Source organism: Megascapheus bottae, chromosome 11 (assembly GCF_031878675.1).
Source record: "Megascapheus bottae isolate mThoBot1 chromosome 11, mThoBot2.hap1, whole genome shotgun sequence".
Taxonomy (NCBI): Eukaryota; Metazoa; Chordata; class Mammalia; order Rodentia; family Geomyidae; genus Megascapheus; species Megascapheus bottae.
The window spans coordinates 21,414,945-21,422,828 of NC_143519.1; the positions used below are offsets into that span (position 1 = coordinate 21,414,945).

A 7,884-nucleotide genomic window follows, 5' to 3' on the forward strand; every position below is an offset into this window, starting at 1 on the left:
CAGATACACCGTACATTTGGGTATATAATATTTTCATATTTGGTCTCAAGTAATCTACAGCTGCCTTGTTGATTTCTATGTTAACCAAATTGTAGGAGCACACTGTTTAGTTTTTAATGTCTGAACCTTTCTATTCCATTAAATTAATTTTTTCATGCCAGGATTGAACCCTGAGTTTTCCACATATGAAGCATACTTATCACTGAGGCAGCTTCTGGATGCTGGACGTAATGGCATATACAGAAAGAAACTGCCTCTATTTGGGAGATAACATCCTAGCTGTCCTCCCTATTCTTTCCTCCCAGAGGTGAGTAAAGAAATGGCAGTCTGATCTTCAGCCTTCATACCAACCAGCCATGCTGGTCAGGTTCCAATACACATGTAATCAACAAATGGCTTCTTTAATCTCTTGCTTACAAACTAGCACTGGCAGGTCAATTCACATGGTGAACGTTGCCATACCAACGTTAAGTATTCACTTAATGTTCAAGAATACTCAAACATTCAGTTTTCATATTCTTTTGAATGAAATTGTAGTAGTATTTTAATTTTAAAATATAAGCATTTTAACTCACTTTGCCTCGCATTTTAGAGTCAATCAGTATTTTCTTTTTAAATTCTTTTCTCGAGACTTTTCCAGCCCTGCCCTTGTGAGACATGTTGGAAGTTTCAGTGAGTCTGTGTTTCCTTCAAGATGATAAGCTGATTGTGAGTATTTTTATGGGAAGTTGATAAATGTCATGCCAGGGACCACTTTAAGCTCATCGACATCGGACCACAGATCATAAACAAGTGTTTCAAAATGGAAATATAGAACAAATACAGCGACATGTAGGCTTATTTTTTTTACTTGCACTTCCAAATTCTCACAGCTAAGAGGAGTAATTACACAAACAAAATATAGCCAGGGCTTAGCATATGATAAGAAATGTTGCTTAGCTTCTGAATGCTGTTTCAGAGTATCTTAGTAAAATACAGCACATGGGATGAAATAAATCAGTTCATCTTTCAATAGTAGAGGTGGTGACTGCTGAAATCCATGCGCTTAATTGCTAAGGCTACTAAAGCATATTCAGCAGTAATAATTTTAATTAAATATTACATTAAAACTTTAAAAGCAACTGCTAAAAAACTGACTACTTAAAAAGCCTTTCATTTGAAGGTTAAGGCTGTCATAATCTTCTTGTAAACTATTAATTTTCTCTAAGTTATCAGTCCTGTTAAAAAACCATATTAGACTGACACTACCTGAGATATGTTTACCACACAAATGTCTAACTGACTAAAGAATATGGGAGTCTTAATCAAAATATGTACTGGTAATTTTCAAAATTTAGTAGAGGAATAGGAATCACATATTTTACAACTAAAGATAGAAATTTTCCTAGAAAACCACAGGATAGCTGTAATTCTTTTGGCACTACTCCTAGGTGGGCTGTGACTCTCACATCTAAAAATTTTAAAACATGTCCACAATCTTAACATCTCAAAAATTACACGCTTAGAATTATTCCCTTTTTGATAATATTTTGGTTTTGTTTTATTGTATTGGAGATACTAGAGTTTCAACTCAGCCTCTCATACTTGTTAGGACAGTACTCTACTACCATGGCCCCAGACATTTTTGCATCACTTATTCTTCAGATTGGTCTTTTGCTTTTTTTGACTTGGCTACCCATGGACCTCTCTCCTCCTACTTCTAGAAGTGCACACATGCACCATCACATCCAACTGGTTCTTTGAGGTAGGGTCTTGCTAGCTATTTTTTGTATGGGTTGGCCTTTAGCTTCAAACCTTTTTATTCCTTTGAAGTGATGTTTTAATTTCAATCTCCTAAAGCCTCTTTCAGTACCTGTTATGCAAATCATGATACTGGGGGTATGGATACAACATTGTTTCTGCTTTTAGTGACCTACTCTTTTTTATTCTTTTCTTTTATTTTTAACTGTAATTAATAGAAGGGTTACATTATATTCACCAGATAGAAGGTGCATTACTTCACAGACATTGTTACCCCTTCTCATGTTTTTGTCCCCAGTTCCCTCTCCCAGCCCCTCCCCTCATCTTGTTTCCCCCTTCCCTATCCTATTTCAAATAAACATATATACAATATACCAGATAACAAGGTAAGATACGGTAACAATATGAGAATAACCAAGGGACAATAAAAGAGATGAAAAATAACATAGTACATTAAGAAAAACAATCACTCATTATATGGCTCTTGTTTCCATATCCTGGGGGTCCTTTCATTTAGCCACATCCTACATGGCCTTGTGTTTTGCCCTATTGTAAACCTCTGCTAGGAAAGTCCAAGGTTTCTACTAATTATGACAAATGAGGAAAACCATTGAGCCTATGTTCTTTTGAGTCTGGCTTACTTCACTTAATATGATTTTTTCCAAGTCTTTCCACTTCCTTACAAATGGGGTGATGCCATTCTTTCTGATGGCAGTATAGAATTTCATTGAGTATAAATACCACATCTTGTTGATCCAATCATCTACCGAGGGGCATCTGGGTTGGTGAGGACCCACTCTTTAGCATTAGATATAGCTACCAACACCTAACACCAATAACTCCAAACAAATCGCATCAGAGGAATGTCACAACAGGAATTTCTTACAATTTCTATGAAATTTCACAAAACAAAAAGAGAAATTTCACCTCAAGGGACATGACCAAAAAGTCATGATTCACAGTAGAGTGGAAGAGCCCAGGAGGATATTATTTGCCACAACACTTTGCACAACATCATTGATGACTGAGTGCCTCTACCAGGAGGACTATCAGGCAACCCTGAAAAGAACTTAATGTTCATTGATCTCTCTCTTTCCTGGGAAACACGCAGTTTGTGCTGACTTTGCTTCACCCAGTGAGTCTTAGAAGACCAAAGGCAAAGTTGGCTTCCAACAAATAGGGTCAGCTTTATAGAAAACTTTGCATATAGAGGAAGCTCTGACTCTGCCTAGAGAAAGGTTCCTACAATAGCCAGACCCGCCTCTCCTTCAAAGACAGGCAATCACTTTTCTATGGGATAAAATGCCATACAGATCAAATGCTTTACAGATCAAATGACTTCAAGCATGTGCGAGAGCTTTTCAGACCATAAAATCACACATAAATGTCAAGTGCTGATATTACCATAATAATCCTCCGTGAACAGAAACACAGAAAGCATGGAAGTGAGGGGCTGCCATCCACCTCTACCTCATGCTGTAAGACTGCCACATGCATTGAAAGGACTTGGTGGCCTTTGACACATTGGAAATTTTGAGACTTCTAAACAGAAGCGTTTCTTCAACCTAAGGACTTCATACACTAACTTATTGATTTTTGCTATAACCTAATTTATTAAGCAATGTTCTTTGTTATCGATTCTTTTCATGTGAAAGTGTTGATTAATAAATGAAATTTTCATCACAGGTAAGAACAGTGGTACTCTATTAAGGTAGACACCATTACATACAATAAAAACAACAAAAAAAGCCATCAAAGTCTCACAGAGCTGTGCACCAGTGGCTACAACCCCAGCTATGCTGGAGGCTGAGATCTGAGGATTGCAGTTGGAAGCCAGGCTGGGCAGAAAAGTCCTCATGACACCCTTTAATCAACTGTTCAAAATCTGCTAGCAGCACTTTGGCTCAACTGGTGAAGCACCAGCATTGAGCACCAAGAGTCTCAGGGATAGTGCCCAGGCCCTGAGTTCAAGCCCCACAACAGACAGGGAAAAAAAAAGAAGTCTCACAGAGAAGATTGCTTCATGGAGTATGCAAGTACAACATGACAAAGCTCAGATGACACCAACAATGGTCACAGAGCCAACTCGAGCATGATGGGAATGAACGAGAATCCCTGCTGATTTAAGTTCAAAGTTGTGGAATGAATTATTACCTGAGGCAAATTGAATCTTTCCATGGAAGTCTTTTTCTCAAACCTTCATATGGATGCAGATCACCTGGGAACTTTGAATCCAAGAATCTGGAAAAACATTAAAAAGAACCATGAAGGCAAGTGTTCTACTTAGCTACATCCCACCATTTGGATCTTATTTTGGCTAATACATTTTTGAAAGCAAAATCAGTTTCACCATTTACTTTTTTTAGCAATTGTACTAATTGTATTAATGTATATAATGTATATAATAATTAATTATATATATTGTATTAATGGTAGAAAGTACCATGTATTGGGTGGCTTAAGCACTCAGTTTTCTCACAATAAACTTTCTCCCTGTTCAGTTTTCCATGAGTGTGTGGAGGGAGTCAATGACTGCTGAGATCTATTGCTTGGTTTGCAGATGTGTATCTGAGCTCCAAAGAGCTTTCATACAGACCTCAGTATAACAGATGAAGTCTCACCCCCATTTAGCCTTATTATCTCCTTAAAGTCCTTTCTTCCAGATATGGTGACTTATAGAAATACTGCATTAAGCTGAGCACTGATGGCTCAGCTACAGAAGTCTTAGCTACTTAGGAGGCTCAGTTCTGAGGATCACAGCTCAAAGCATGCTGGGCAGGAAAGTCCATGAGACACATCTCCAGTTAGCCACCAAAAAGCCAGAGTGGAGCTGTGATTCAATGGTAGATTTCTAGCCTTAAGGGGAAAAAAAAGCTAAGGGACTGCATCCAGGCCATGAATTTAAGCCCCATTATAGGCATTTTTTAAAAGCACTAGATTAGAAGTTAGACATACAACTTTGAGAGAGACCAAGATATACCTGTAGCAACTATTATGAAAAGTTGCAAGAGCAAATTAGGATAACTGAGCTGACACTTTACATGAGGCAACTTGTATTTTGTCAGCTAAAGATTGCTTCCAGGCTGGTCACCTTGGGAATATACACATTTCATGAACAGAATGCACTGTTCATATGACACATATTGGGTACATTGATTTGTTTATTTAAAGAATGCTTCATTATTGCCAGATAAGCAAAATCCAACACACACACACACACACACACACACACACACACACACACACACACACGGATTTCAGTCTTTAACGTAAAGAGAGCACAGCTTCTTATTCATGTGGGGAGAGAGAATGATTCTCCAGGCTGATCTCAGAATCTGTCCCTTCTTCTTGGTGGCATTAAAACTGCTCCTCTGTCCCTAAGGTATTCCTCACACAGCATGTAGCCTTCCAGTGAAACACTGCAGGTGCTAGAGCCCTCCTCCTAAATCTAAGCTATAGCCCTGCTGTATCCAGAAAAGGAAACAAAAGGCACCTCTGGCCCCTGCCTTTCTCTCAGCTGATAATAAATAATAATCCACAGTATTGATGTAGCACCTTTCTCAAAGGAGCTCAGAGTGCTTTCCAGACATTACCTCACAGCATCCTTGTGATTCTAAACCTGAGAAGTGGCTCCTGGAAGTACAGCCCCTCCTCAATCACCACAAGAAATCTAGAAACCAGTGGGTAATATATATTCTTTGAAGGATAAACATGGGGCTACTTAAATACCACTAAGGGGCTTTTTCTCCCTCCTACTCAGAGTGCTAAGATAATACAGGCAATAAGCATTGTTGACTGGACAATTACACACTCTTTGGGCATCATATGTGCCAGTGTGGAAACAAAAGATGGATGTGCTCAGTAAGCCTGATTTGCACCACCACGCACTTCAGAAAAGTACCCACCAGCCCATTACATACTTCCTATTTGGCCTTTGAGGTATTTGAAAGAGATCCTACAGTACCAGCACATTCACAAGGGCCCTTGGCAATGCTGTAAATGGAAGACCATATTAGCCACAAAAACCCTCACTACTCATCGGCAACCATGTCTACTCTTTTTCTTATTCCAGTGCCTGGGGAGATACACACTTTCACGTTGAGGTCATAAGACCATCCTTTCATCTCCTGGTTTCTTTTCAAGTCTCTCTAGGGGGTGCAGCCTTACTGGATTGAAGACAGCATAATTATTTCCAAGAGAGCTTACGCTGCCTCCTCCAGGCCAGTCACAGAACAGAGCAGGCATCCTTCAAGACCAGGTTCAAAATTCCTTCATTCCTTATAAGCTGGGAGACTAGACAAGTTGGTGTTTCCGTCTCTAGGTCCTCATGTGTCGTCTCTATACTAGAAATAGCAACGATAACCACATCAGGGGGTTGGCGGCATATAAACTACAGCCATGTGTGAAAAAGTTTCTCATGCTCTCTGCTGAATCTTCATTTTGTCATCATGGAGCATTGACCAAACTCATCACCATGATATTACAAAGGAATAGAAGGCCAACACAGCAGGATATTGGGGGAGAATTTCATTCTCCAGCACTGAGCTCCTCAGGCCCAATTGCAATCAAGAAGTATCCTTGAACCTGGCCGTGTGCTTCATGTTCTGTTTTGTTGTGCAATGATTTGTTTTATTTTGTTTTGTTTTGTGGCACAAGGTAATACTCTCTACTGTGTGGACAAGAGACTTAGAAGCAACATACAGGATTTTAAGGAAATTTTTCAAAGCAAAGCATGCAGAGAAATACCACGTTTGCTTAAAATAAAAGAGGAACTTAAGCTCTCTTTTACTCCGACAGGCTGAGCAAGACATTTTTCTTTAATTCAGGATCATACTTGCTCTAAATAACAGAAAGTCATCTATGTAAATGATACATGCATATCTGAGTTAGAAACTATTACTTCCTTTATCTTGAAAACCCTTGATGGTATTTACATTCTAAATTAAACTGAACACTGTATATTGATTTTAATATGTTAAGATGAAATTCAATTTCATGACTACTGCTAACATCACAGAGCATGTAGGATCAATGTGTTTTCTGATTTGCTGCTAACTACCAATATCTCCCCAAGGGTTTGATACAAGATTTACAAGAATATTGTTTCTGAAGATGTATGCATAAATGTGCTATCAAATGAGCCTCAATGCATTGCACATTAGGCAATGACGGATTCATTTGCTGCATATTAATCAGCCTGGTATAAATGCTGACATGTGCTTTGGTGAGTTCACGGTAGTCAGTCTACCTCCTGAGGCTCAATGCTAGTTCCTGGGAGCAGAGACCTGCAAGAGGCCTTTGTACTGCTGCTCTTCAACCCACTGTCTTTTAAAAATAGGAAGCATGCTTTGGTTAAGATAAAGCTATGGGTGCTCGGCCTGTGACCGCTGCCATGGCAGGAAGCCCACTGGCCATTTAGTACCAGTGCGTGTGTATGTGAGTTGAGCACCACTCCGATTTAGTACAGATTATATTACCTACCAGCAGAAGACACTGAGGATACTACCTAACAATAACTGAATTTCTCCATCTGAAAACTGGGACAAGTAACAATAAGGGATTCACAGACTTGTGAAAAGTTGAAGGACAGTCCACATCATCCACACAGTACCTGGCCTTGAGGAAGCGCTCGTTGAATAGTAGCTGTTCTATTAAGTGACACTCGTATTTCAAGCCTCCAAGCAAACATGGTATTCAATGCTCACAGACCAGACACTAAACAGGGATTTAGAAGAACGCAAAGGAGAATACAACATATTCCCAGTTTTGAAGAATCTTGCATTCTAGTTAGGTAGTGGGATCTACATAGCTATATCAAAGTGCCAGAATAGAAGTAGACTATACAACTGAGTCCAGCAGGTAAATGGATTCTTTCCTGCTGTCAAGGTGAGGGAAGTCCTCTTGAAAAGGATGCTATTGTTTTTTGAGTTTTGAAGACTGAATGGCATTTTAATGTGCAGAGACTTGAACATGCCAAGGAACAAATATAAAAGCAAGAATATGAGGCAGACATAGCTAGTCCTTCTGGTTGTTTGGAGGTATATGTAGCAAAGCTAATGGAAAAGTGTTTGGAAAGCAGGTTAGAGAGAACAGTAGAGGGTTTGGTATACCGTGGAGAGTCACTGTCATTGGCTCCACTGCAGA

At 39.3% G+C, this 7,884-nt stretch overlaps 1 long non-coding RNA gene across 2 annotated transcripts in view; it reads right to left on the reverse strand.

Moving 5' to 3' along the window:
• The window catches only part of LOC150056806 (uncharacterized), a 104,102-nt gene extending 96,656 nt beyond the window's left edge, over positions 1-7,446 (reverse strand). Inside the window, exons 1-2 of one of the 2 annotated variants that reach the window (XR_016536991.1) lie at positions 7,352-7,446; positions 3,895-3,981 (exon numbers count right to left, since the gene is read on the reverse strand). This is a non-coding gene — a long non-coding RNA (uncharacterized LOC150056806). Of the gene's footprint in view, positions 1-3,894; positions 3,982-5,946; positions 6,150-7,351 lie in introns of those variants that run through there. The other variant, XR_016536990.1, reaches the window with a different exon arrangement.
• Positions 7,447-7,884: the final 438 nt, after the last annotated feature.